The 27,939-nt window shown below is 46.9% G+C and overlaps 2 protein-coding genes across 20 annotated transcripts in view; one reads left to right on the top strand and one right to left on the bottom strand.

Annotated features, from left to right (window-relative positions):
• The window catches only part of FAM168B (family with sequence similarity 168 member B), a 45,393-nt gene extending 42,082 nt beyond the window's left edge, over nucleotides 1–3,311 (bottom strand). Inside the window, exon 1 of one of the 7 annotated variants that reach the window (XM_024243306.3) lies at nucleotides 3,035–3,311. The gene's annotated coding sequence lies outside the window, so the exon portion shown is untranslated. Of the gene's footprint in view, nucleotides 1–1,089; nucleotides 3,001–3,034 lie in introns of those variants that run through there. The other 6 variants (XM_024243309.3, XM_024243307.3, XM_024243311.3 and 3 more) reach the window with 6 other exon arrangements.
• The window catches only part of PLEKHB2 (pleckstrin homology domain containing B2), a 57,334-nt gene continuing 32,698 nt past the window's right edge, over nucleotides 3,304–27,939 (top strand). The window contains exons 1-2 of one of the 13 annotated variants that reach the window (XM_009237594.4): nucleotides 3,304–3,425; nucleotides 11,309–11,560. The gene's annotated coding sequence lies outside the window, so the exon portion shown is untranslated. 13 annotated transcript variants of the gene reach the window in all.

Here is a 27,939-nt window from a genome sequence, read left to right as displayed (position 1 = left end):
TTTGGGAGGCTGAGGCAGGAGGACTGCTTGAGTCCAGAAGTTTGAGATCAGCCTGGGCAATACAGTGAGACTCCCATCTCTACAAATTTAATATATATATATAAAATATATACGTATTTTTTGTTTGAGATGGAGTCTCGCTTTGTCGCCCAGGCTGGAGAGCAGTGGCACAATCTCGGCTCGCTGCAAGCTCCACCTCCCGGGTTCACACCATTCTCCTGCCTCAGCCTCCCCAGTGGCTGGGACTACAGTTGCCTGCCACCATGCCCGGCTAATATTTTTGTATTTTTAGTAGAGACGGGGTTTCACCATGTTAGCCAGGATGGTCTTGATCACCTGACCTCGTGATACGCTGGCCTCGGCCTCCCAAAGTGCAGGGATTACAGGCGTGAGCCACCATGCCTGGACAAAAATATATTTTTAAAAAAGAGGCTGGACACGGTGGCTCACGCCTGTAATCCCAGCACTGTGGGAGGCCAACGCGGGTGGATCACTTGAGGTCAAGAGTTCGAGACCAGCTGGGCCAACATAGTGAGATGAGACCCCATCTCTACTAAAAACACAAACATTACCTGGGCAGGGTGGCATGCGCCTGTAATCCCAGCTACTTGGGAGGCTGAGGCAAGAGAATCACTTGAACCTGGAAGGAGGAGGTTGCAGTGAGCCGAGATCACTCCACTGCACTCCAGCCTGGGCGACAGGGCAAAACTATCTCAAAAAATAAATAAATAAATAAATAAATAATAAAGCATATAGGCCGGGCGCGGTGGTGGCTCCAGCACTTTGGGAGGCCGACGTAGGTGGACCACCTGAGGTCAGAAGTTCAAGACCAGACTGGGCAACATGGTAAAACCCCGTCTCTACTAAAAATGCAAAAATTAGCTGGGCGCAGTGGGTGCGTGCCTGTAATCCCAGCTACTCGGGAGGCTGAGACAGGAGAATCCCTTGAGCCCGGGAGGCGGAGGTTGCAGTGAGCCGCGATCGCGCCATTGCATTCCAGCCTGGGCGACAGAGCGACACTCCGTTTCACAAAAAAAAAAAAAGAAAAAAAAAAGAAAAAGAAAAGAAGTTCTCTCCCCCAAACTTTACCTTCATTACCAAGGTTTGCGTTTGCATTTTACTGGAAGGAATTCATGTATTTCTGCACAGTACAATCAGACAGACTTAACAGACTGGACACAAGGCATGAAAAAACTATTACTCTATTACGCTGGTGTACTGTTCTTTTAAAATTGTGCTCGGCCGGGCGCGGTGGCTCACGCCTGTAATCCCAGCACTTTGGGAGGCCGAGGCGGGCAGATCACGAGGTCAGGAGATTGACACCATCCTGGCTAACACGGTGAAACCCCGTCTCTACTAAAAAAAAAAAAAAAATACAAAAAAATTAGCCGGGCGTGGTGGCGGGCGCCTGCAGTCCCAGCTACTTGGGAGGCTGAGGCAAAGACTGGCGTGAATCCGGGAGGCGGAGCTTGCAGTGAGCTGAGATGGCGCCACTGCACTCCAGTCTGGGCAACAGAGGGAGACTCCGTCTCAAAAAAAAAAAAAAAAAAGTATTCAATTGATCCAGGAAAAGAAACTGTCTAAATAAGACAACTTTGGTATAATTTCCCTTTAAACTACGGAACCTATTTAAAAAAATTTTAAATCGCACTGTAGATTTTTTTCAATTCTTATCCTCTACTTCTATGGCATTACACTGCTCTTACTTCCTAACAAATATATTAAGATCTGATAAGAAGACCTGGGCTGCTTCCTTCCTCCTTTTAGGTTCCAGGCACTTAACTCATACACACAGCCTAATTCTTCCACTATTCCTAAGTGCAGGAGTCAGGAAGAAGAGAACTACCTGCTTGGGCATTTCCAGTGACTGCTGCACAGGGAACACCCAGGAGAACCCAAAGAAAGCAGGCTCCAACTCTTAAAGTCTACAGGCCGCCTTCTACGAGATCTTAACTTTCATTTAGTCAAAATCACAACTAATTTTAATTCATTTTAAAGCTTTCTGGTATGCAGAAACATTCCAAAATGTTACATGAGTAACATATGCCAACACTCCACCAAAGTAAGCCTGCTTTGTGAAGACAAAGAGAAGCAAGATCTTCACAATTTCTGCAACACTAGCTTCAAAATTAGAATAGCCTTCCACTGCTCAAATCTTGGCTGTCAAAGCAAAAATAACCCACTCCTTCTTTATCTACAAGAGCTTAAAAATGTGTCCCTGTTTTTGCCAAAACCAAAAAGTTTTATTTAATCTAGAATCTTTCATCCATAGTATTTGAGAAAAGTGATCTCAAATTACACAAGGATGACCTGAAAGTTTAAGGAGTGGAAACTATATAAACCTTTTTATTTGTAAAGCTTCCTTGCATGCGAAAACACCGCAAAATATTCTTGTTTGACTTTAATGATTAAACATTAACTCAAACAGCCCATGAGATGCACACTTCATGTTCACGTACACTATAAAACAGAAATACCCTTATTTGTGGACGTCGTAAAGGTGCACTGCACTCTTTTTACAAAGTTAACCCAGGCTGGGCCACGAAACGTCCTTTCTGAAGGAAATCTTAAAAGCCTGTAATTTAAATCGTGCCTCTTCAAGCTGGAAGGAGAACGCTCAGATTCCGCCAAGCAAAAAAAAAAAAAAAATCTTTACTTCGTGGGTAGACAAAGTGAGCAGTTACACATTGGAAATGACTATTGTCACAAAGCTCTGCCCCCGGGTTTCACGCTCGCATTCCTGACGGCCGTGACCCCGACCTTTACGAGAACGCCCCGCGCCGCGAAGCCACCTCGGCCACCTAGGCGGCAGGCCCGCGCCGCCCGGACCGCACCTGCCCGCGTACGTGTCCGGCCGAGCTCCGCCCCCGGCCACCGCCCGGCCTTGCCCGCGGCACAAAGCGCAGCCCAGGCCAGTCCAGACGCCCAGCTACCCCGAGCCGCGGGCCGACCTTGGCGCCGCCCCGAGCCGGCCGCACAAAGCGCCGCACTTCCGGCCTGGACGCGCAGTCGCCCGCTGCCCGCCCCCACTCACCGCGCCGCGGCGGCGACCTGGGCCTCAGTGACCAGCGCACGCCGGCCCGCGGCGGGCTTGGCCGTGGGGCGAAACAAGGGGGGCGCGCCGAGGAGACCTGCTACGATAAGAGGCTGACCCTCCGAGCCCCGCGTCTCCGCCGCCTCCCGGACGCCGCGCTCCCGCTCGCTCGGCTCCGCTTGGTCCGGCCCGCCTCTCCGCAGCCCGCGCTCCCCGCCGACGCTGCGCAGCCACCAGAGCCGCCGACCTCACTTCCGCCTGAGCGCGCCGCGCCGGGGGCGCGCCGTGCACGTGACTGCGCAGCGTGCTCGCTCCCGCCGGCGCCCTCGAGACGCCCGGATGGACGAGCGCGAGCGAGGAGCGGGCAGGTCTCGGTTGGCGAAAGGGCCGGGTATAGCTGTAGTTTTTTTTATTAACTCTCTGTGAAAAAAGTATTTAATTTATATTTTGAGATAGTCCCGCGCTGCAGAAACCTTTGTGTGTGCCCAGACGCCAGGGCGCGGGCCACTCAGGCCGCACCCGGGAGTCGAGCACATCCCGGGTGGCCGCCACCCCGGGGTCGGAGCGGGGCGGAGCTTAGCTCACAGAGCCTTTGCCAGTGCGGAGGCTGCGGGGCGCCCGCTCAGGAGTGCAGATTTTAGAGAATGCAAGTCAGCGTTTCAAGTGTAGAAGTGCGGGATCATTTCTATAGACAGAGTTCAGGGAAGTGTACTAGAATGTTAGGAGTTTTTTGTTTTTTTTTGAGACGGAGTTTCGCTCTTGTCACCCAGGCTGGAGTGCAAGGCGCGATCTTGGCTCACTGCAACCTCCGCTTCCCGGGTTCAAGCGATTCTCCTGCCTCAGCCTCCTGAGTAACTGAGATTCCAGGCGCCCGCCACCACATCTGGCTAATTTTTTTGTTATTAGTAGAGACGGGGTTTCACCATGTTGGTCAGGCCAGTCTCGAACTCCTGACCTCAGGTGATCCACCCACGTCGGCCTCCCAAAGTGCTGGGATTACAAGTGTGAGCCACCGCGCCCGGCCAAATGTTAGTATTTTTATGTAAGGTTTAGTGTATAGTTACAATGATTTGGTTAGTTCACGGGGGTCTCTCGGGGGGAAGTATGTTTATTATTTCGTATTAAAGAGGTGCGTGTCTTGGTGTTTGTGTTTGGGGTGTCGTCTGGTCTCAGCTAGGTACAGGACGACAAAGGAGGGAGTTATTGCAATAAAGATTAGTGATGGAAGGGAGGAGGCCTGGCTTTGGTCTTTTTTCAGTCGTTTATAAAATAAAAACAGCCGGGCGCGGTGGCTCAGGCGTGTAATAAAAACAGCCGGACGCGGTGGCTCACGCCTCTAATCCCGGCACTATAGGAGGCCGAGGCGGGCAGATCACGAGGTCAGGAGTTCAAGACCAGCCTGGCCAACATAGTGAAACCGCGTCTCTACTAAAAATACAAAAATTAGCTGCGCGTGGTGGCGCACATCTGTAATCTCAGCTGCTCGGGAGGCTGAGGCAGGAGAATCTCTTGAACCCGGGAGGCGGAGGTTGCAGTGAGCCGAGATCAGGCCACTGCACTCCAGCCTGGGCGACAGAGCAAGACTCCGTCTCAAAAAAAAAAAGATATAAATGTGATAAAAGGACAAGAAGAAAACATGGGGAAATTCCTTTTTAGTATTGGAGTAAAGAAGGCTTTTCTACGTATTACTCTAAATCCAGAAGTCATGACTATGAAAAGCTTTGGTCGGCAAAAAGCACCATAAGCAAAGTCAAAAGATAAACGATTAACAAGGAAGAAATAGTCCCAACACATGTAATAGACAAAGCTAATCTCTTTAATATTCCAAAAGCTTCCAGAAGTCAACAATAAAAAGCCCTACCACCCCATAGGAAAATGAGAGTTCACAGCAAAGGATTAAGCCTGGCTGTTAGTCATATGAAAAATATCCAATCTCACTTCTATAAAGAAAAATGCAAGTTAAAACTCTTTGAGGTAGCAGTTTTCACTGTGATTGTCAATCCAAAAAATTGACAGTGCTATTGGTAAGGCTGCCAGGAAGCTGGCACTCTCAGACATTGCTGGATGGGAAAGGGGATCATCTGATGATGTGTGTCAAAATAAATGCACAAACAATGTTTCATTCAACAACTGCACTTCTGGGAGTTTGCCTACAGAGATACTCATAGATGTGTGAAATAAAGTGAGTTCACACCTATTAATTGTAGCATTGTGCATAGTAGCAAAATACTGGAAACAAACCCTAGTGTCCACACCTAGGGAAATGACTGAGTAAACTGTGGTTCATCATGCAGTGAAATAGCCTATAACTTGAAAAAGAAATGGGGAAACTTTGTATGTACTGAAAGGAAACTATCTCCAAGGTAGACTATTCAACGAAAAAAAACCAAGGTATGGAACTGTGTGTAAGAATGTTATGTAAAGCCGGGCGCGGTGGCTCACGCCTGTAATCCCAGCACTTTGGGAGGCCGAGGCGGGTGGATCACGAGGTCAGGAGATCGAGACCATCCTGGCTAACACGGTGAAACCCCGTCTCGACTAAAAATATAAAAAATTAGCCAGGCATGGTGGCGGGCGCCTGTAGTCGCAGCTACTCCAGAGGCTGAGCCAGGAGAATGGCGTGAACCCGGGAGGCGGAGCTTGCAGTGAGCCGAGCTCACACCACTGCACTCCAGCCTGGGTGACAGAGTGAGACTCCGTCTACAAAAAAATAATAATAATAAAAATTAAATTTAAAAACAATTAGTTGGGTGTGGTGGCACACGCTCTAGTCCCAGCTACTCTGGAGACTGAGGTAAGAGGATCAGTTGAGCCCTAGAGTTCAAGGCTGCAGTGAGCTGTGGTCATGCCACTGCACCCTAGCTTGTACAACAGAGTCAACAGAGTGAGACCCTGTCTCAAGAAATAAAAAACAGAAAGGTCAGGCGCAGTGGCTCATGCCTGTAATTCCAACACATTGGGAGGCTGAGGCAGGCAGATCACAAGGTCAGTAGTTCGAGACCAGCCTGGCCAATATGGTGAAACCCCATGTCTACTAAAAAATACAAAAATTAGCCAGGTGTGGTGGCGTGTGCTTGTAGTCTCAGCTACTCGGGAGGCTGAGGCAGGAGAATTGCTGGAACCTGGGAAGCGGAGGTTTCAGTGAGCCGAGATCACTCCACTGCACTCCAGCCTGGGCGACAGAGCGAGACTCCATCTCAAAAACAAACAAACAGAAAACAAACAGAACGTATTTGGGATTGAGGGCTTCGGATTCAAAATGGGAGGCCAAGAACTCATTTTGTCCCTCCGTAGATGCCTGTGAAATAGGTGACAGATGTTCAACAGTAAATAAGCAACACTGCAAACTGAAGTAGCAGTAGAGTCTCAGGTGGGCTGGAGGAGAAAGGGCACTCACTTTCCTGTGGATGGTTGAAATAGGCAGAAAAGGCTGCAACCCAAAGCAGGGAGTGAAGGGGGTAAGAAACAGACCTGTAAACAAGGACATTAACTGCAAGGCTGCCTGTAACACTGCTGTGCCCCTTTTTATTTCCCCATTCTTGTGTGCATGGGCAGCTTCCTGTTTATAGTGGGCAAAACCCTAACTACTATCCTCAAAAGAAATGGATTCCACTGTCTTTGGCCGGGCGTGGTGGCTCATGCCTGTAATTCCAGCACTTTGGGAGGCCAGGGCGGGCGGATCACCTGAGGTCGGCAGTTTGAGACCAGCCTGACCAACCTGGGGAAACCCCGTCTCTACTAAAAATACAAAATTAGTTGGGTGTCGTGGTGGGTGCCTGTAGTATCAGCTACTCGGGAGGCCAAGGCAGGAGAATCGCTTGAACCTGGGAGGCGGAGGTTGCCGTGAGCCAAGATCGAGCCATTGCACTCCAGCCTGGGCAACAAGAGTGAAACTCCATCTCAAAAAAATAAAAAAAAGAAAGAAAGAAATAGATTCCACTGTCTGAAGAAAGCCATGGCTTCTTAGTAGATGTTGAGGGCAAAATGAAGTAAAATTTAGGCATGCAAAAACTCACTGTTTCCCACCCCAAAAGACAGTTCCAAAATTTCCGTATAGGAGAAACAAAGGTGCAGCCAGCATGCTGGAACGGCTTCCTGCGCTGCACTCTGCATTGCTTGCCCCTGCTCTTCTCCCTAGTGCTGCGTGTCTGTTTGGGATGGACCTGGGTGTTGGTAAACATTGTGGGGCAGCTGAAATCCTACTGTTCCACCCTAAGTACCACCTTGGCTACTTTTATACATATAAAAAATTTCAGCCAGGCGCTGTGGCTCACGCCTGTAATCACAGCACTTTGGGAGGCCGAGGCGGGCGGATCAAGAGGTCAGGAGATCGAGACCATCCGGGCTAACACGGTGAAACTCTGTCTCTACTAAAAATACAAAAAATTAGCCGGGCATGTTGGCGGGTGTAGTCCCAGCTACTTGGGAGGCTGAGGCAGGAGAATGGTGTGAACCTGGGAGGCGGAGCTTGCAGTGAGCCGAGATCGTGCCACTGCCCTCCAGCCTGGGCGACAGAGCGAGACTCCGTCTCAAAAAAAAAAAAAGAAAAAGTAAAGGAAGAGTGCCTGTTATCTCCTATTCCTTGGAAACTCCACATTCCCAATTATGTGGGGTGTAGCAGGGGAGACATGGTATTTTACTTCATGTTCTATTTGGAGTTTTTTTTTTAAATTTACTTATGTTTTTGTATATTTTGTTTCACTATGTTGTCCAGGTTGGTCTTGAACTTCTGGCCTCAAGTGATCCTCCTGCCTCGGCCTTCCAAATGTTGGGATTTCAGGTGTGAGCTATTGTGCCTGGCCTGGAATTTCTTTTTTAACCACCAGAACTTCTCACTTTATTTTCTTCAATAAAGAAACGCATACTAGTAATTGGGCAAAAAATGGAGTGGGGCTTAGCAGCAGGTAATTTGGTTTGAGCCAGTTGAGGGCCACAGAAACAGGTGACTGATGGGTACAGAGTTCCAGTGCAACTCTTTGAACTCTTGGACTTCTCCCTCTCAGTTTCAGACAAGAGGCTGCACATTCAAAACAGGCAGATAGGGAGGGGGCTGGAAAGCAGGCGTCCTCACCCGCACCCAGCCTTCTTTCCCCTGGCCTCTTCTCAATAAACATGAACAGGAAGCCAGTTTTTCTTTTCTTTTTTTTTTTCTTTTCTGAGTTGGAGTTTCACTCAGTCGCCCAGGCTGGAGTGCAGTGGCACGATCTCAGCTCACTGCAACCTCCGCCTCCTGGGTTCAAGCTATTCTCCTGCCTCAGCCTCCCAAGTAGCTGGGATTACAGGTGCCCGCCACCACGCCTGGCTAATTTTTTTGTATTTTTAGTAGAGACGGGGTTTCACCACGTTGGCCAGGCTGGTCTCAAACTCTGGACCTTGAGTGATCTGCCTGCCTCGGCCTCCCAAAGTGCTAGGATTACAGGCGTGAGCCACCACGCCCAGCCCAGAAAGCCAGTTTTACTGAATCAGAAAACTTGTTATGGGACACTCCCTCCTCCAGGTACTGGAACACCTACTTAAACTGAACTTTATTAAAATATTACTTTTTTTTTGTCTGGGCGCAGTGGCTTACGCCTGTAATCCCAGCATTTTGGGAGGCCAAGGCAGGCGGATCATGAGGTCGGGAGTTTGAAACCAGCCTGGCCAACATGGTGAAACCCTGTCTCTACTAAAAATACAAAATAAATAGCTGGGCGTGGTGGCGCACACCTGTATTCCCAGCTACTCAGGAGGCTGAGGCAGAATAATTGCTTGAACCTAGGAGGCGGAGGTTGCAGTGAGCCTAGATTGTGCCACTGTACACCAGCCTGGGTGACAGTGAGACTCCATCTCAAAAAAAAAATTATTATTATTATTTTGAGGCAGGGTCTCATTCTTTTGCTCAACCTGGAGTGCAGTGACACAATCATGGCTCACTGCACCCTTGGCCTCCCGGAGTCTAGTGAAGCTTCCCTCTCAGCCTCTCAAGTAGCTGGGACTACAGATGCATGCCACCATGCCAGTCTAATTTTTTTATTTTTATTTTTTTGTAGAGAAAGTGTCCCACTGTGTTGCCCAAGCTGGTCTTGAACTCCTGGGCTCAAGTGATTCTCCTGTCTTGGCCTCCCAAAGCGCTGGGATTATAGGCGTGAGCCATCACACCCAGCCTCAAATATTACTTTTTCCTGTTGTTGAAGTGATACATATTCATGAAAGAAAACTTGGAAAATGCAGAAAAGTAGAAAAAAGAAATGTCATCCACAGTCCCATCACTCAGAGAGAATATGTTAGTGTATTTTTGGATACTGCAAACTCAGACCCTGAAAGATCCCTAAGACTGACCCTGAAGGTGGTCAGGGCTAGTATAGCCTTAATGAGGGCTGACAGAAGCTTGTTGATGTCCGGCAATTTACCCGAGCTCATCCAGGAGCAGCGGAACCAGGAAGAAACCCATGTGACACAAATCTCTGAACTCTTGTGTTGACTAGGCCATAATATCTTGCAAAAGATGGGATTGCAGGCATCATAGGACCCCCTACCCTGCATTTTTTTTATTTTCCCCAGAGAGGAGCTGGGTTAAGACAGGGGCCCTGATTGGCAGAGTTTGGGGTTTTGAAGACCAATAATAATAGGGCTCTTCCAAAGTTTTTTTTTAAGTTTTTTTCCCTTTTAAATTTAGATATAATTTATACACAGAAAAATGTACAAATCTTTTTTTTTCTTTCTTTTTTTTTTTTTTTTTAGACGGAGTCTCTCTGTCACCTAGGCTGGAGTGCAGTGGCGCTATCTCGGCTCACTGCAACGTCCGCCTCCCGGGTTCACACCATTCTCCTGCCTCAGCCTCCCAAGTAGCTGGGACTACAGGCACCTGCCACCACGCCTGGCTAATTTTTGTGTTTTTAGTCTCTGAGTAGCTGGGATTACAAGCGCGCCACCACGCCCGACTAATTTTTTTTTGTATTTTTAGTAGAGACGGTGTTTCACCACGTTGGTCAGGCTGGTCTCAAACTCCTGACCTCGTGATCTGCCCCGCCTCGGCCTCCCAAAGTGCTGGGATTACAGGCGTGAGCCACCGTGCCCGGCCAAAAATGTACAAATCTTAAGTATAGTGTTCAGCTTGATAAAGTTTTACTTACACACACGTACCCACCACTCAGATCAATGTATAGAACATTTTCAGCACCCTAGGAGTGGGGTTGCCAGGAGGCTCTCTCAAGCCTCTTTCCAGGCAGTACCCCTGCACCACCCCGCAACCCCTGCTAGGCTGGAATGCAGTGGCTTGATTGCAGGTCAAACTTCTGGGCTCAAGCAATCCTCCTGCCTCTGGCTCGCAAAGCTCTGGGATTACTGGCATGAACCATCTCACCTGGCTAACATTTATGTTCCCTCTATTGTCTTCAGAAAACCCCCAACTTTTCATTTGGAATAATTTTAGACTACAAAAAAGTTATAAAGCTAGTATACCCTTCACACAATTTCTCCTAATGTTAACATCTTACATAACCATTATACATTTCTCATAACTAAAAACTATTACCTAAACTTAAACTTTTATTTGAAGTTTATATCCTATCTACATCACCATGTTTCATATGACAGTGTCTCAGTTTTTTTCTTGGTTTTGATTACCTTGATAGTTTGAGGAGTACTGGTGAGGTGTTTTGAGGAATATCCCACAAATAAGATTTGTCTGATGTTTATCTTTCAGTTAGACTGAGGTCACGGTTTTTTTTTTTTAATCACATCATGTCAAGGGCAAGTGCAGTGACTAATCACTTTGACTTTTACGTGGAGTGGCTCTACAGCCCTCTTTCCACACTGTACTCTTGGAAAGGTCGTCCCCAGGCACAGGCCACACTCAGGGTGGGTGCGGACGGATTACCACACCCCTCTGGATGAGGTATTATTAGAATTCCTCTGCAAGGAAGATTATCCCTTCTCCCTCATTTATTTAATCACGTACTTATATCAGCACGGGCTCTGGGATGTTTTATACTTTAGGTTTTAACTTAATGCAATGTACTTTATATTGTTGCTCAAATTGTCCCAGGCGCGGCCCCCGGGAGCTCTCTGGGTAGATCCCTGTGCCCTTGGACGCCCGGTCCTTCAGTTTTTTGAGCACCTCGAGCTTTCTGGCCTACAAAACGCTCTCGGCTCAGCTGGAGCTTTCTGCGCCCGGGTCCTAGAGTCGCCCATTTCTCTAAGGCGCCTTGGCCCTATTTTTAGAGAGCGGTATTTAGAAACCAAGATTAGGGTGCTAACAATTCTTTTTTTTTTTTTTTTTTTAATATTTTTAAGACAGGATCTCACTTTGTAACACTTCCTTTTAGTGGAAGCGCCGACCTCCTGGGAGACCCACGCCCCCTGCCTCCTTCTGTTCCGTTTCTCAGGAAACCACCCAGACACCCTGCCCCACCGGCCGGGGCCCGCCGCGCATGTGCGCCGCGGCGTGACGTCAGAACGGCGGCCAGGACGCCGGACGTGCGGCAGTCGAAGGCGAGGAGGCGAGGAACCGCCGCGGCTTCTGGCGTTCTCCGCTCTGGTTCGTAGGTGAGTGTTCCTGTTTATTCCAGACTCCTTTCCCCTCCGGCCCGCGCCTCTCCAGATTCTCCTTTAGAGCTGCCTAGCCTCGCGTCCCTCCGAGGGGACCCCGCACCGCGCCACCTCCCCGGTGTCCCCACTCCCTAATTTTCCCTGACGCTCCTGGCCACGGGTCCGCCCACCTCCCTGGACCACCCTGACCTTCCCCAGGTCCGCCCTCTCAGTCTCCCCTAGAGCAGCCCATTCGGGAGCCTTCCCAGTGGGCCCCCCCGGCCTCTCAGGCCCCCTCCTATCGCTTCCCCGGCGTCCCCCTCCGGTCCTTTCCCCGAGCCCCACCCCTCCGGCCCCGCGGACCCTCCCCCTTTTCCGACTGCGGCCTCCGCCTTGCATCCTTTCTGGCTGCTTGGGAGTGTCCCACACGTCTGACTGCCGGGACGTGCTGCGGCCCCGCCGCCTGGGGTCTCCCGGCGTCCGATCTCCACCCCTGCTGTTCCCTCTGCTCCAGGGAACTTGCCTTCTCAGTTCTCCTGCCCAGAGGTCTCCCCTTTTTAAGTCCTGGGGGGCATTGAGGCTTTACCCTCGCGGTGCGGTCCGCCCCCGCTGCATTTCACCTGCTCTAGGCCTTGCAATGTCTTTAGTCATAAGTGCTTGGTGTACCTTATCTTACATATCTCTCTTCATGTTTGATTCTGTTACTCAACTAGATTGAAAACTCCGGAGGTCAGGGATTTGCGTAGGGATCCCCCCCCGCCACCCGCCACCCCGCTTAAATCTCTAATGTAGACCGGTTCACATAGAAAAGGCTTCATAAATGAGCGAATAGTAAATTTCCGATGATTCGGGGTGGGTGGAGGAAAGGAATGAGGTGCAGTGGTCACTGTAAAAAATTAAAGGAACGTGGTTAATTCAAAATAATACTGACTCATGGTCTCAGCCTTTAAATTTTTAGTGCTTAGGAAAAGGTGGAACCACTACCGAGGGAGGAGGGCTGACAGCTGAGGGGAAGAATATTCCAAGGTCTTCTGTGGCCTTTGATATGAACCAGTACCAATGCAGGAAGTGACTTGTCCGAAGTCACATGAGGAATTAGGATCCGAGCTGGCACTGTTAACTGCCCATTTAGTGTGGCCCTCAGTATTTGTTGACTAAACTAATGACCAAAACATGTATGCACAGACACAACTGTGCGTCTGTGCCCATGCAGTGGATGTGTCTGCCTAAGGACCTGTGGGGCTGTGGGAATACTGCTGTGACCGGTTCAATTGTGGTGCTCAGGAATGTTCCCTAGGTTCAGAAAGTTCCTAACCCTGGGCTGGTTGGCTAGATATTGATAGGACTGGAGCTTGTCTGGGCTTCCTTTGTGCCTGGTATTTACTGTCTGTGGTGGTGATCTCTTTACTCGACTCTTCCCCATTCGTACTTACCTCCCTGAGGACAGGAATTAAACTGTGTTGCAAGGTTTCCCTAATAAACAGCATAGTGTTTGGCACTTTGTAGGTGGTCAGTAAATGCTTATTGAAGAAGGCTGCAGAAAAGAACTCAGAACCTGACAGCAGTTCTTTCCTAGCATTATATTTTAAAGGCGGTGGTACATTCTGTAAATAAATTTCCTGCTATTCTCAAGGACTGAGTTGATTAAATGTATACAGCAGTGGTATAGAGAGGACAGATACTCTTGTGGTGTTACTCCTTGGGAAGGTGGAGGTTTCTCTCAGCTCTTTCTGAAAGCTTTGCTTATGCTTTTCAGCTTGCATTAATATTTTTCTTTCTCCTTTTCTCTGCTTGCCTTCTGTCTTACTGTTTGTCTAAAGAAATTAAAGAATTACCTTATTAATAACAGTAACTACCAAAAACTGCAAAACACACTGTTAAAAATGCTCCCAAAGCGGGAGCTAATTGACCCAGTTGTTTTGTTAGTTGTATATTTGCTTCCACAGTGGATCATGGAAACGGAAAGTTGGGCTTTCTTGACTCTTTGCTTTCTTGGCCTGTCTGCCCTTTGATGGTGCTTGTATTAGGCTTGTTGTCAAGAAGTGGTTCCCAACTGGAAATGGCCAATGCCACGTGGGAACTGACCTCTACATGTTGATGGGTCACCCAACCTTCTTTCCCTTCTGTTTCAGAATGTACCTGTGACATCTCTTTGACTCTCCATTGTTGCCCTTGAAGAACAGAGATGAGTTTTCTTCCTTTTTCATAAGGAAGCCACTTTTATAGCTAAAGAGAGCTAGAGAACTGGGATATCATGAGGAGTTGTAGACAGTTAAACCTGAATTCCAGCTTTTGGAACAAAATAGTAATGTAATTGTAGCAGTTCTCACTTTTTTATTTATTTATTTTTTTGAGACGGAGTTTCACTCTTGTTGCTTAGGCTGGAGTGCGATGGCGCAGTCTTGGCTCAGTGCAACCTCCGCCTCCCGGGTTCAAGGGAGTCCCCTGCCTCTGCCCCTGAAATAGCTGGAATTACAGGCGTGTGCCACCATGCTCGGCTAATTTTTTGTATTTTTAATAGAGATGGGGTTTCACTATGTTGGTCAGGCTGGTCTCGAACTCCTGACCTCAGGTGATCCACCTGCCTTGGCCTCCCAAAGTGTTGGGATTATAGGTGTGAGCCACTGCGCCTGCCAGTTCTCACTTTTGGACCATCTACTACAGGGCTGTTTGGACATATCTCCTTTAATTGTCACAGTAACCCCATGACGTAATTGGTTGTGCCTTGTCATACAGGTAAGAAAACTGAGGGTTAGAGAGGTTTAGAATTTTGCTGAAGGTCATGCTAGTGAGTAGAAGGCAAAGTAGGCTTCAGGCTTAGAACTGTCAGATTCCAAAGGCAGTATTTTTTGTTCGGCTGTTGTCTGTTTCGATTCAGTGCTTTCAAAGAGATACAAATTCAAATTTAAAATAATTTAAATTGTTGAATATGGCTCGCGTTTTAAAGCTTTGCATAGGTTTTATTGGCATAAAAATAATGTTCTTTTGCAGCTAGTTTGCTGGTGTTTTATTCTCTAGAGACCAACAGCTAGGGCTTAGTGTTTATCTGATGAGTTTTAGTTTATGCATTCAGTTTTGCTCCAGGATATAAATAGCGAAATGTTGAATTAAGTTATGGAGTGGTGTGAAATGCAGCATGCTAAGGCAAACAAACAGAAGTCTTCTGAGCCGTTTGAGAAGCAGCTTGGTGTCCTTGTTCTTAGCACAGGGCTGTCCAGTCTTTTGGCTTTCTTGGGCTACATTGGAAGAAGGCCACACGTAAAATACACTAACCCTAATGATAGCTGATGCACTAAAAAATAAAATTGCAAAAAAATCTCATAGCGTTTTAAGAAAGATTACAAATTTGTGTTGGGCTGCATTCAAAGCTGACCTGGGCTGGGGCCATGAGTTGGACAAGCTTGTTCTGGAATATTTTAGGCAAATTTTGGTAAGGGGCAAAATAATTAATAGTAATAATAGTAGTAAATAGTAATAATTGCTGTCAAAGCAGCTATCATTTATCGAGTTCTAGTAACTGTGAGGCACCATGCCAACTACTTATATATTATTTCACCCAATTTTCCAAACATCCAATGAGGTAGGTGGTGGGAATTTTCGTTTTATAGATCAGGCTTGGAAACGTAACTTGTCCAATTGAGTCAGGATCTGAACATAGGTCTTTTAACTGTATAGCTTATACCCAAACACTAGGTTCTGTGAATTTTCAAAAGCATATGATAGGCTGGCTGCAGTGGCTCACACCTGTAATCCCAGAACTTTGGGAGGCTGAGATGGAAGAATCCCTTGAGCCCAGGAGTTTGAGACCAGCTTGGGCAACATAGTGAAACCTTGTCTCTACAAAAACAAAACAAAATGTGATCAAAATCATACTTCATGATTTTTAGTTTCTAAAGATACTCTCTAAATTTCTCTCCCCAATTTAAAAACGAAAGCAGAGCACTGTTGGAAGGTTCAAATAGGTAGATTAATTTAGGTTGGTTTTTTGTTTTGGTGTAGTTGAAATTAATTCAGGTTATTGCTTACGTGTTTACATTTATCAAAATAATACATGTACATAGATTGAAAGACCAAATAGGCCGAGCGTGGTGGCTCAAGCCTGTAATCCCAGCACTTTTGGAGGCTGAGGCGGGTGGATCCCCTGAGGTCAGGAGTTTGAGACCAGCCTGACCAACGTGGTAAAATCCCGTCTGTACTAAAAGTACAAAAATCAGCTGTGCGTGGTGGCAGGCGCCTGTAATCCCAGCTACTTGGGAGGCTGAGGCAGGAGATTCTGTTGAACCTGGAAGGCGATGGGTGCAGTGAGCCAAGATCGCGCCACTGTACTCCAGCCTGGGCAACAAGAGCAAAACTCCGTCTCAAAAAACAAAACAAAACAAAAAAACAACCGAAGAGTGCTTTCAACCTTAGAATAAAAAATATATATATATCAATCTCTTGCCCACCCCCTTTTTAAACTATAGACAACTATTTTCACCTTTTTTTGGCACTTTTTTAAATAGTATTTTGGCCGGGCGTGGTGGCTCACACCTGTAATTCCAGCACTTTGGGAGGATCATGAGGTCAGGAGATTGAGACCATCCTGGCTAACACGGTGAAACCCTGTCTCTACTAAAAATACAAAAAACTACCTGGGCATGGTAGTGGGTGCCTGTAGTCCCAGCTATTTGGGAGGCTGAGGCAGGAGAATGGGGTGAACCTGGGAGGTGGAGGTTGCAGTGAGCTGAGATCACGCCACTGCACTCCAGCCTGGGTGACGGAGTGAGACTCCATCTCAAAAAAAAAAAAAAAAGTATTTTATCTTTGTGGCTATGGTAAAATTGCTATTGATTTACATGTAATCTTTTGACTTTTGATCATAGAAGACTTTTGCTGCCTTGTAAAACTCTTCAATCAACCAGTGAGTCAAAAACTTGTAGGAAATTTGTCAGTTACTTTTTTCTCCCCTGTAGTACTCGGTTCTGCTCCAGTCTGGACTGTTTTTTTTTTTTTTTTTTCTCCCCAGTCCTTCTGCACAGGTGCCTTTCTGGGAATTTCCTCCCCTGCCAGTTGAAGACCGAGTCCTACTCTCTCGCCCAGGCTGGAGTGCAGTGACATGATCGTTCACGGCTCACTGTGCTTCTACCTTCTGGGCTCAAGCGATCTTCCTACCTCAGTCTCCCGAGTAGGTGGGACTACAGGCGTGCACCACTATGCGCAGCTAACTTCTTATTTTTTTGTTGAGAGTGTCTCACTGTGTTGCTGGGTTGGTCTCAAACTCCTGGGCTGAAGCGATTCTCCCACCTTGGCTTCCCAAAGTGTTGGGATTACACTCAAGAGCCACCATGCCTGGCCTCGATTAATAATTTGACTGGGTATGGAATTCTGGCTTGGAAATAATTTTCCCTTAGCATTTTGAAGGTCTTGCTCTAGACGTCCTGTGTCTTGCTGATTGTTGATCCTTTATATATGCTTTCTTCTTTAGGAAGTTTTTAGGTTCTCCTCTTTGTCCTTGATGTTCTGAAATTTCAGTCATCCTACCTACGGAGAATCTTTTAAAATTCATCATGCTGGACAGTCATTGGAGCTTTTGAATCTAGAAATGTGTTATCCTGTTGCGGGAAATGGTTTTATAGTATTATTTCTCTGCTCTTTTCTCTGTGGTTTATTTATGAAATTCTCCTATAAGCAGAATTTTTTTTTGAGATGGAGTCTCGCTGTGACGCCCAGGCTGGAATGCAGTGGTGCGATCTCAGCTCGCTGCAACCTCTGTCTCCCGGGTTCAAGTGATTCTCCTGCCTCAGCCTGCTGAGTAGCTGGGACTACAGGTGCGTGCCACCATGCCTGGCTAATTTTTGTATTTTTAGTAGAGGTGGGGTTTCACCATACTGGCCAGGCTCATCTTGAACTCCTGACCCCAAGTGATCTACCCGCCTCAGCCTCCCAAAGTGCTGTGATTAACAGGTGTGAGCCAGTGTGCCCAGACAGCAGAATATTTTATATTCCAGGCTCATCCTCTAATTTTTTTCCATCTCTTGGTCTTTTTTTTTTTTTTTTTTTTTTTTTACTCTTCATTTCAGAGAGATTTCTTCCATCTTGATCTTTTCAACTCTTGTATTGAATTTTTAATTTTGGTTATTTTTAATTGAGAGCTCTGAATATTTCTTTTTATTCTTGTTTTTTTTTTGAGATGGAGTCTCACTCCAGTTGCCGGGGCTGGAGTGCAGTGGCATGATCTCGGCTCACTGAGACCTCTGCCTCCCTGGTTCTAGCGATTCTCCTGCCTCAGCCTCCTGAGTAGCTGGGACTACAGGAGCCTGCCACCACGCCCGGCTAATTTTTGTATTTTTAGTGGAGACAGGGTTTCACCATGTTGGCCAGGCTGGTCTTGAACTCCTGACCTCAAGTGATCCATTCTCCTCGGCCTCCTAAAGTGTTGGGATTACAGGCGTGAGCCACTGTGGCCGGCTGTAAAGTAATATTTTTAAAGTTTTCTTTTGTACCCAGCATTGTCTCTGATTCTTGTGAGTTTTTTTTCCTTGAAAATTTTATTTTCTTTAATCTCTATCTTTTATGGTCTAGATTTTTCTCCAGTGTCTGATTGTGATACTGTGAAATGTTTATTTGGTCTTTGACCTCATTTCTTGCCTTACAACTCCAATTTAATACAATCCTTAAAAATCTCCAAAATGATGTCTTTTTGTGTGCTAATGATTGATTGATGGCCTGCAGACTCCCTTCAGGATGGGGGCTGGTCATCTGAAACACCTATGCGGCATTTGAGGTCTGGAACTTTCATGTCTGCCCCCCAACCTTCCAGGAAGGAGAGAGGGGTTCAAGGTGATGTTGATCACCAATGGCTGTTGGTTTAATCAATCATGCTAATGTAATGAGGCCTCCATAAAAACCCAAGAGAATTGGGTCTGGGGAGCCTCCAGAATAGCTGAACACCTGGAGGTTCCTGGAGGGAGGGTGGTGTGCCTGGAGAGGCCTGAACACTAACACCTTGCCCTATACATCTCTTCATCTGTGTCCTTTGTAATACCCTTTATAATAAACTGGTAAATATAAGTCATTGTTTACCTGAAATTTGTGAGCTGCTCTAGCAAATTAATCAAACACAGGGAGGTGTGGGAATTCTAATAGACCTGAAGAAAGAAACTAAAGCAAAAATTACTATAAATAGAGAGTTTATTTAGGCCAGATTTGAGGACAGCAACCTGGGAAGCATAGATTGAAGTTGCCCTGAATATATGCTTCCAGTAGCAACAGTTACAAGTGGGATTTTAAAGGGCAAAAATAGGGGCAGTTTCTAAGTTGAACATAAACTATTGGTTGGCTGTATATTGTTCTTTGTATCACACATTCCAGGAACATGAAGAAAATGATTGAGGGTCACATTGTGTAACTTGTAGTAACAGTCTTGGTAATTTATCAGCTTGTCTGGAAACTACAGGAAAGGGAAGATTAAAAAAACCCCAAGTCCCTTTAAACAGTTAACCCTGAGCGTGGCTGGGGCTGTGGTAACTAAAGACCCATTTTCTAAATTTTGCCGGCCGTATGTTCTTCAGATTGCTCTGAGCTGCTTTTCTTTCTCACTGACTTAAAGCTAGTTGATCACATGTTCCCGAGGCCCTGACTTGTGGCTGGTGTCTGAAGCGTGGGCAGTCTTGTGGGACTGAGCCCTCAACCTGTGGGATCTGATGCTATCTCCAGGTAGATAGTGTGACAGTTGAATTGCAGGACACCTAGTTGGTGTTCCCTGAAGAATTTTTTTTTTTTTTTTTTTTTTTTTGAGACCAGGTCTCACTCTTGCCCAGGTTGGAATGTAGTGGTGTGATCACGGCTCACTGCAGCCTCCCCATCCCAGGCTCAAGTGGTCCTCTTACCTCAGCCTCCCTGGTAGCTGGGACTACAGGTGTGTGCCACCATGCCCCGCTGATTTTTGCATGGATGAGGTTTCACCATGTTGCCTAGGCTGGTCTCAAACTCCTGAGCTCAAGTGGTCCCCCAACCTTCGCCTCCTAAAGTATTGGGATTACAGATGTGTGACACTATGCATGGGCCTGCTGCACAATTGATTTCTTGCTTGGTATGTGGGGAGAAACCCTCACACATTTGGTCACAGAAGTCTTCTATGTCGATTGTTGTGATGTGACAGCAGAGGAAAAACAGTATTTTTTTCCGCTCAGACTGATGATGCTTGCTCTGTATTCCTACTTAAGAGAGGTACTGAAAAGCTGATTGGAAGTCTGTGTGTTTGCTTCAAGTCTGTCTCTTGGTGAGCTTCCCTGGACGGTGTTAGGCAAAGTTTGGCTTTTTCATTACAGAACACCCAGTTGTCAGTATCGGTGAACCTTTCCTCTTGGGACTATGCCTTTGCTCTGAGCTAGAGTCTGAGAAGTAAGGAAGAAGATGGAGAATTTGACTTTCACGGACTATATTCTTCTAAGTGTGGCTTGTCACTTTGAGCTGTGTGTAGTGTGGCCACGCCCAGTCTCCAGAGCCATCATCTTCAGGATCAGGGAGGGTCGCTGTCTGCATGGATAGGGTGCCTAGTGACCCCTTTGAAGACTTTCCATTAATTCTTCTGATTTTTCCCCACCTTTAGAATTCTCTCTTACCCCCAATTTCTGAGTCTATTTTTATGTGGCAGGAGTTGGCTTGCTGTGTTTTGGCTTCTGTTAGCACATAACAAAGTAGAGGTGGCCATATTTTATGTTAGTTGCCACTTGTCTGTTTGTTTTAGAACCTTCAAAATGTTGTGTCTCATCTGCTTTTGTCTGCTGCTCTTCTCTTTGTGGATTTATGCCTTGTTTTCTCCTTAACTCTCATTTTAGTTGCATTTCAGGAGGGAGTGGCCCAGGCTGGAGTGCAGTGGCGTGATCTCAGCTCACTGCAAGCTCCGCCTCCTGGGTTTGCACCATTCTCCTGCCTCAGCCTCCCGAGTAGCTGGGACTACAGGCACCCGCCACCACGCCCGGCTAATTTTTGTATTTTTAGTAGAGACAGGGTTTCATCGTGTTAGCCAGGATGGTCTCGATCTCCTGACCTAGTGATCCGCCCTCCTCGGCCTCCCAAAGTGCTGGGATTACAGGCGTGAGCCACCGCGCCCGGCCCATCTGTGCTTCTTATAATTCGTCATTAACATTGGAAATAGAGCAATCACCAGCATGTCGAGCTTCACAGTACTGATGTTTCTTTTTTTTTTTTTTTGAGATGGAGTTTTGCTCTTTCACCCAAGCTGGAGTGAAGTGGTGCGAACTTGGCTCACTGCAACCTCCTCCTCGTGGTTTCAAGCGATTCTCCTGCCTCAGCCTCCCGAGTAGCTGGGATTACAGGCACCCGCCACAACACCCAGCTAATTTTTGTATTTTTAGTAGAGACAGGTTTTCACCACATTGGCCAGGCTGGTCTTGAACTCCTGACCTGGGGTGATCCGCCCACCTCAGCCTCCCAAAGTGCTGGGATTACAGGCGTGAGCCACCGCCCAGCTTGGTGTTTCTTTTCTCTTGGATCCATGTTTCAGTGTCACTCTTGTGTCTTCTCTCTTTTAAAATAACTCCCTGTGAATTGTAGTGTTTAGTGACAAGAAATATTAATTCTGTAGAAATACATAAGGAGAGAGAGAAGAATGGAAAGATGGGTGTTTAAAGTCTGCCTTTTTTGTTTTTCCCTTTGAGCCTTGGGTCCTAGGTAACCTCCAGGCAGGGCAGGCCAACCAGATCAGAGCCAGGAATTGGTCTAGGCTGATGGGGAGGTGGAAGGGAGGGATGCCTGTGCAGTAGTGCTGTGTAAGTTTCTGGGAGGCTAAAGGCATGTTGGTTGAGTGACAGTGTCCACCACTCTGCTTTGTGATCAGAGTTCAGGATACAGTGGAAGAGCCTGGCAGGGGACACAGTGTAGATAGAAAGGGTTAGCTGCAGTCCAGTACAGGGGAGATGGGTCATTTAGGGAACAGGTGAGTGTGACCGCTGCTTTTGGACTGGGTGCCAGAGGCAAGGGTGGGTTGCTGCCAGTGGTGGAAACTGATGAGGCAAGTAATGTTCCCTGTTGTGGTGGTGGTGGTACCAGCTTGGTGACTGACAGGAGAGGCCAGTTGATGCAGACAAAGGATACACCTCTCTTTAATGGAGATAAAGAGCGTATTCGCCTGCCTTCAGTAGCTGCCACCTTGCTGTCTCTGCCAGGTGACAAAATGCCCCAACCTCAGTCCCCCTAGATGTCTTGCAGCTGATGATACTGTCTGATCCAGGTGAAGGTACCACAGGTACCTTAGGAGGCGCCCAGTGTCATAGAACTTTTATTATATATCCCCTTATTTTCTTCTGACTTCTGGAGATTGGTGTGTAAGTGCTTGCCCAGCTGTATAAGTCACTAAAACCGGTGTATTCCTGAAACGAGTGTATTCCTTACTGTGCGAATCCATGGTTGGTTTCCCCAGGGCCATTTCTCTCCAGGAGCTTGAGTTTAGGCTGGCTCAAAGCCTGCTCCTGCAGTCTCCCCTGCTATCCAGGTTTCAGTAGTCTCCCTTGCTATCCAGGTTTCAGTAGACATGAGCTCTCAATTCAGAAGTCTAGTCTTTTTGTCTTAAAAGGGAAATCCCAATATTTAGATAGTAAATGCAACAAATGACCCCTACTATTAACATAGTAACCCTTTGCATTATCCAATGAGAGGCTATTACACAATTATCAAAGTGTTTCAAGTGTTTCAACCTTTTTTTTTCTTTTAATCAACCCCCCTGTCCTCAATTGTGTGAAATTGAATTCATATTGGAAGGTGTATTAGTCTGCTCTTAAGCTGCTAATGAAGACATACTGAGACTGGGTAATTTGTAAAGGAAAGAGGTTTAATTGACTCACAGTTCCACATGGCTGGGGAGGCCTCACAATCGTGGCAGAAGACAAATGATGAGCAAAGTTATGTCTTACATGGCAGCAGGCAAGAGAGCTCGTGCAAGGGAACTCCCATGTATTAAACCATGTGATCTTGTGAGACTTACTCACCACCATGAGAACAGTATGGGGGAAACTGCCCCCAAGATTCAATAATCGTCCCTTGGCCCTACCCTTGACACATGGGGATTATTGCAATTCCAGGTGAGATTTGGATAGGGACACAGCCAGACCATATCATTCCGCCCAGTCCCTGCCAAATCTCACGTCCTCACATTTCAAAACCAATCATGACTCCCAACAGTCCCCCAAAGTCTTAACTCATTTAGCATTAACTCCGAAGTACACAGTCCAGGCCGGGCGCTACTCAGGAGGCTGAGGCAGGAGAATGGCATGAACCCGGGAGGCGGAGCTTGTAATGAGCTGAGATGGCACCACTGCACTCCAGCCTGGGTGACAGAGCGAGACTCCGTCTCAAAAAAAAAAAAAAAGTCCACAGTCCAAAGTCTCGTCTGAGATAAAGCAGGTCTCTTCTGCCTATGAGCCTATAAAATCAAAAGCAAGTTAGTTGCTTCCTAGATCCTGTGGGGGTACAGCCATTGGGTAAATACACCTGTTCCAAATGGGAGAAATTGGCCAAAATGAAGGGACTGCAGGCCCCATGCAAGTCCAAAATCCATTTGGGCAGTCAAATCTTTTTTTTTTTTTTTTTTTTTGGAGACAGTTTCACTCTTGTTGCCCAGGTTAGAGTGCAATGGCCTGGTCTTGGCTCACTGCAACCTCCACCTCCCAGGTTCAAGGGATTCTCCTGCCTCAGCCTCCTGAGTAGCTGGGATTACAGGTGCCTGCCACCATGCCCAGCTAATTTTTGTATTTTTAATAGAGACGAGGTTTCACCATGTCAGTCAGGCTGGTCTCGAACTCCTGACCTGAGGCAATCCGCCTGCCTCGGCCTCCCAAAGTGCTGGGATTACAGGCGTGAGCCACTGAGTCTGGCCAGGGCAGTCAAATCTTAAAAGCTCCAAAATGATCTCCTTTGACTCCATGTCTCACATCCAGGTCATGCTGATGTAAGTGGTGGGCTCTCATGGCCTTGGGCAGCTCTGTACATGTAGCTTTGCAGGGTACAGCCCCCCTTTTGGCAGCTTTCACCAGCTGGCATTGAGTGTCTGCAGCTTTCCAGGTGCAGAGTGCAAGTTGGTGGATGTACCATTCTGGGATCTGGAGGACATTGGCCCTCTTCTCACAGCTCCAGTAGATAGTGCCCCAGTGGGGATTCTGTGTGGGGGCTCCAACCCCATATTTCCCTTCCGTACTGCCCTAGTAGAGGTTCTCTGTGAGGTCTCCACCCCTGCAGCAAACTTCTGCCTGGACCTCCAGGCGTTTCCATACATCCTCTGAAATCTAGATGGAGGTTTCCGAACCTCGATTCTTGACTTCTGTGCACCTGCAGGATCAGTACCACAAGAAAGCTGCCAAGGCTTGGGGCTTGCACACTCTGAAACCACAGCCTGAGCTGTACCTTGGCCCTTTTTAGCCCCTGCAGTAGTAGCTGGGACACAGGGCACCAAGTCCCTAGGCTGCACACAGCAGGGGGGCCCTGGGCCCGAACTGCAAAACCATTTTTTCCTTTTAGTCCTCCCGACCTGTGATGGGAGTGGCTACTGCAAAGGTTTCTGACATGCCCTGGAGATTTTTTTTTTTCTTTTTTTTTTTTTGAGATGGAGTCTCGCTCTGTCCCCCAGGCTGGAGTGCAGTGGCGCAATCTTGGCTCACTGCAAGCTCCGCCTCCCAGGTTCATGCCATTCTCCTGCCTCAGCCTCCCGAGTAGCTGGGACTACAGGTGCCCGCCACCATGCCCGGCTAATTTTTTGTATTTTTTGTATTTTTTTTTCCTGAGGCAGAGTCTCGCTCTGTCACCCAGGCTGGAGTGCAGTGGTGCAATCTCAGCTCACTGCAAGCTCTGCCTCCTGGGTTCACGCCATTCTCCTGCCTCAGCCTCCCATGTAGCTGGGACTACAGGAACCCGCCACCACGCCCGGCTAATTTTTTGTATTTTTAGTAGAGATGGGGTTTCACTGTGTTAGCCAGGATGGTCTCCATCTCCTGACCTCTTGATCTGCCTGCCTCAGCCTCCAAAAGTGCTGGGATTACAGGCGTGAGCCATGGCCCAGCCCTGCCCTGGAGACATTTTGCCCATTGTCTTGGTGATTAACATTGGGCTTCTTGTTACTTAGGCAAATTTCTGCAGCAGGCTTGAGTTTCTTCCCAGAAAATGGGTTTTTCTTTTCTGTTGCATCATCAGTCGGCAAATTTTCCAAACTTTTATGCCCTGCTTCTTCTTGAAGGCTTTGCTGCTTAGAAATTTCTTTTGCTAGATACCCTAAATCATTTCTCTCAAGTTCAAACTTCCACAGATCTCTAGGACAGGAACAAAATACCACCAGTCTCTTTACATAGCAATAGTGACCTTTACTCCAGTTCCCAACTAGTTCCTCATCTCCATCTGAGACCACTGCAGCCTGGACCTTATTGTCCATATCACTATCAGCATTTTGGTCAAAGCCACTCAACAAGACTCTAGGAAGTTCCAGACTTTCCCACATCTTCCTGTCTTCTTCTGAGCCCTCCAAACTGTTCCAACCTCTGCCTTTTACCCAGTTCCAAAGTTGCTTCCACATTTTCAGTTATCTTTACAGTGGCATTCCACTGTACTGGTACCAGTTTACTGTATTACTCTGTTCTCACGCTGCTAATAAAGATATACCCAAGACTGGGTGATTTATAAAGGAAGGAGGTTTAGTTGACTCACAGTTCCACATGACTGGGGAGTTCTCACAATCATGGTGGAAGGCAAATGAGGAACAAAGTCATGTCTTACATGGTGGCAGGCAAGAGAACTTGTGCGGGGAACTCCCATTATAAAACTATCAGATCTCGTGAGACTTATTCACTACCATGAGAACAGTATGGGGGAAACTGCCCCCATGATTCAGTTATCTCCAGCTGGCCTCACTGTTGACATGTGAGGATTATTACAATTCAGGGTGGGATTTGGGTGGGAATACAGCCAAATCATTATCAGAAAGTATGTCCTTTTTTTTTTTTTTTTTTGAGATGGAGTCTTGCTCTTTTGCCAGGCTAGAGTGCAGTGGCATGGTCTTGACTCACTGCAGTCTCCGCTCCCGGGATCAAGTGATTCTCCTGCCTCAGCCTCCCGAGTAGCTGGGACTACAGGCATGCGCCACCACACCCAGCTAATTTTTAATATTTTTAGTAGAGACGGGGTTTCACCATATTGGCCAGGATGGTCTCTATCTCTTGACTTCGTGATCCACCTGCCTCAGCCTCCCAAAGTGCTGGGATTACAGGCGTGAGCTACTGTGCCCGACCAGAAGGTATGTCTTTTCTTTAACACATTCTACTGTAATATATCTCATTTTAATCATCTTATACCCAGGGTACCTTTCAGCCTTAGTTGGTTGTAATGGACTGTAATTTTTACTTTGAATTTTATACTTGTGTCACAATTTAGCCATTAGATGCTCTTTCTTCAGCTGAGTGGCTTCTTGATGCTTTCTGAAGGCACTCTTGAAAGCATCTTTGCTTTTTGATAATAAGATATCCTGCTCCTAAACTGTAACTAGCTCATTATAAAGAGTACTGGCTCGTTTTAGAGAAGACTAGTGTTAGAGATAAAAATCTGCTCTGGGAGGTACGTGAGATTGTTCCACAGAATGTGGAGAGATCGACAGGATGACATGAGATAAGAAGCTACTTGAGTCAGCAGAGGAATTACTCTTTTAAAAAGTCAAGAGTTTCTGTTGCTAATTCCAGTTTAAGTTCTTTTCTGTCTCATAATCTGATTTTCCTTTTCTCTAATAGTTTTATTTTATATAGGCACATGAAAGATATGTTTATGATGTCCTCTAGATGTAGACATTTCCATTTCTTTTTTCTTTTTGAATCTTACTCAAGTGGCCCAAATTGATTCCCAAGTCTGCTGTTCAGTTTCTCCTTGTTGCCATCCCTTGAGACTCAACTGCCTGAAAAGTAAGAGAAACCCAGGCTAACGTCAAGGAAACACCAAAGAAAACATAGGCACAACATTCGTTGTATTAGTCTGTTCTCACCCTCCTTTAAAGAACTACCTGACACTGGGTAATTTATGAAGAAAAGAGGTTTAGTCGACTCAGAGTTCTGCAGACTGTACAGGAGGCATGGCTGTGGAAGCCTCAGAAAACTTACAATCATGGCAGAAGGCGAAGGGAAGCAGGCATGTCTTCATGTGGCAGTAGGAGAGAGTGAACACACTTATAAACAAGTAGATCTCCTGAGAACTCTATCACAAGACCAGCAACAGGGATAGCTGCCACCATGATCCAGTCACCTCCCACCAGGCCCCTCTGCCAACACTGGGGATTACAATTCAACATGAGATTTTGGGTGGAGACACAGATCCAAACCATAGCATCTGGCAAATCAGATGTTGACCCACACAATTAGTACATAATACTACAAGATACCAGGAAATCTCTGGATCCTTAAGGTTTTACCTAAAAGTCTCTTTTAACTCTTTATCGGCCAGGCACAGTGGCTCATACCTGTAATCCCAGCACTTCGGGATGCCAGAGCAGGCAGATCACTTGAGGTCAGGAGTTCGAGACCATCCTGGCCAACATGGTGAAAGCCTGTCTCCACTAAAAATATAAAAATTAGCTGGGTGTGGTGACACCTGTAATCACAGCTACTTGGGAGGCTGAGGCATGAGAATTGCTTGAACCTCGGAGGTGGAGGTTTCAGTGAGCCTAGATGGTGCTATTGCACTCCAGCCTGAGTGACAGCTAAACTCTGTCCAAAAAAAAAAAAAAAGATAGCAAATATAGCCAAATTAATATCAAGAACCATTAGAAGGCTGGGCATGGTGGCTCACACCTGTAATCCCAGCACTTTGAGAAGCTGAGGCAGGTGGATTGCCTGGCCAACGTGGCGAAATCCTGTCTCTACTTAAAATACAAAAATTAGCTGGGTGTGATGGCACACGGCCGTAATTCTAGCTACTTGGGAGGCTGAGGCAGGAGAATTGCTTGAACCTGGGAGGTGGAGGCTGCAGCAAGCCGAGATAATTGCACTCCAGCCTGGGCAACGGCACAAAGAAACAAACAAAAAAACCCATTAGAAATGTAAAGAAATTGACCACAGAAGTTCAGGAGACTCCTTTCTGTTACTCCACATTTTGATATTCACTGTGTCCCGTAACCACCAGCGAAGTCGTATGGCTGTGTTTCAGTCAGGTTTTGTATTTGTTGTGACTAGGGAGTTCTCAGTACCTTTTCTAGTAATTTTTAGCTTGTTTTCATTTATTTTTTTTGTATGAAATATACTGGGAATTCACATTATGGATGCAGGAAGCTGTAGTATGAATATAAATATCTAGGATTTGACGTGAATGCGTACGTGCTTTGCCCTCTCATTTTTTTGTGTTCTGGGTTAGTAACCCCACTGCACAGATGCGATGCT

This window comes from Pongo abelii, chromosome 11 (assembly GCF_028885655.2).
Source record: "Pongo abelii isolate AG06213 chromosome 11, NHGRI_mPonAbe1-v2.0_pri, whole genome shotgun sequence".
Lineage (NCBI taxonomy): Eukaryota > Metazoa > Chordata > Mammalia > Primates > Hominidae > Pongo > Pongo abelii.
This window is presented reverse-complemented; position numbering and strand designations above follow the sequence as displayed.